Genomic DNA, 2,314 nt, shown 5'->3' on the forward strand with positions numbered 1-2,314 from the left:
AAAAAAACTCGTGCGTTTTACATTACAATAACGCACTAGTGCGTTTTACATTACGATAACGCACAAGTGCGTAATGAAATACATTACGATATTGAAATTGGTGTGATTTTAGCCACTTTACGAGCAAATATGTCATAAAAAATATTATAGGTAGCGCTGATATTGTACCATTGTTGAATTATATTGATAAATATTATTCGAATAGCCCTTACTGAATTACAAAAATCTGATTTATCAATGTTCGAGTTGTTACATGTTCTTAATGACGTCAGAGTAGTAATGAATTGTACCACTGACGAAGAAAAAAATTGAAAGAGTGTTATACTGAAACATCGATAACGATGTGGTTAGGGAGACAATTGGAATAATTGTTAAGGGTATTAACATAAATAACGAAAGTTTCTCTCATATCTGTGGATGTTGAAAGATCCTTCTCATCTTATAAATGGATATTGAGTGTCAAACGAAATAGTTTAATGCTGGAAAATATTGAAAAAATACATAATGTACAATTAGCAGCTCATCGACTTATACACTTTTGTTTGAATATCTCTTCCAGTGCAACGGAACAAAATCTGTCGATGTAATGATTAATGTGCTACCATCTTTACGTATTAGAGCCTTAAAGCGAGCTGCCAACGTTCAATCGTGCATCACTCGACCTTATACTAAAAGCAGTGATGTTTTCCCACTCGCACCGCTCCTACTGAATAAAAGACAGATGAACTATCAACGCTAGTCTTATCCAGGCCTATAATACCCAGCAGGGTTGAAATCAGGATGATGATTTACTAGCAACACAGACGGTTCATATTTTGAATTAAAAGACCGATGAACTATTAAGACCGTGTAGGGCGAACGCCACGTCAGTCAGTATCGGAAATACATTCCTTATAGTTGAATGAAATATATAAGCCTACTATGAACTTACTAACTGCTACAAGCCTGCTGTGTTTTTTTTAAATAATGGTTGCTGTAAAACTTGCACTTTAGCTTCAAGACCTAGCTCTCCTGTGCCTATGAAAAGACGCGAATTGCCAACGCAACTGTGAACTAATAAGTTATTGGTTTTCCAGGTTTATATATTTCTCGTAATTGACTGTTATAGTTGCATTAAGAATTTCATAATTATTCCAGGAAATCGTAAAGGTTCTAAATTTTTCCAAACTTAACACCCAGTCAGTATGCCATTATTTTATCGAACTATATTAATTTAAATCTTTCCACTCGGAATTTAGCATTAGACTTATAATTCAAAGCCATACTGGCCACAACCGAACGGCGAGATCGTAAAACAAAACCGCGACAAATTAAGCGTTTTAAAATAAGTTCATGCCAAAACTCATCACAAACTCATAACAGCACCCCATATGCAATTATATAAGCAAAAGAAGAAATATATACGTGGAAAATGACTAGACAAGTCAAGAATTAAGAAGGACAAAAGGAAATAGAGGGGCAATTGCAAAATCGTAATGTAGAAGATGGTCAAGGTGATAAAAACGAACACAATGAAGAACAATGTAAAATGCGTTAGGCTATATTCATTTAGTAGATTGTGACAGTTCGTAATGATTATAAAAGTAAAAGTACACATTGTTCAAATTTTTATTAATTTTATTGAAAGGGAAAAATGTAATGTATGCACATAATGTACCATACACATTAGACAATATAAGTTACCCTGCGGCCGGCCGTGCCCGCATTACGACATTAGACAGTGATGCGAGCAGACATATCGCACGTTTACGTGAAGTATACACATGTTGTTTCTGTTGTTGCATTGAGCTATCCCAGTACCAAGTAGCGTAAACGGCACAATCGCAAACACAGGATTAGGTTAGATTAAGTTAGGTTTAAAAGACAACACATTTTCCTCTCAAAATTACTTTCGAGGTTATGAAAATTCGAGCAAACGTTATTTCTGGAAACTGTCATTTCGGACTTCTGATAGGTAACCAAATGTTCCTTATAACTTTTCAAATTTCCACTGTCCGCGTCGATATAAAGGTAATAATTTTGTCGAAGTATCGAATTTTAAAAGTCGTAACTATTTTGAGTAAAGGACTTTTTGTCGTTTCCCTTACTACAAAAAGGTCCTTTTTGGCAAAATATCCCTTAAATGACATTTGAAATTCCCACCAGCGGTATGAAGATATAATAATTTTCTTGATGTATCGAATTTTAAAATGTGAAACTTTTCAAATTTCTACCGTCGATATATGTAAAAAATGATGAAAAAAACGTAAAACGTTTCATAGGTTTCTCATAGATGGCGCTACGACTAAAAAGTCGTTGAAAAACCAAATACAAA

This window comes from Hyposmocoma kahamanoa, unplaced genomic scaffold, assembly GCF_003589595.1.
Source record: "Hyposmocoma kahamanoa isolate Upper Pololo Valley unplaced genomic scaffold, ASM358959v1 87, whole genome shotgun sequence".
Taxonomy (NCBI): domain Eukaryota; kingdom Metazoa; phylum Arthropoda; class Insecta; order Lepidoptera; family Cosmopterigidae; genus Hyposmocoma; species Hyposmocoma kahamanoa.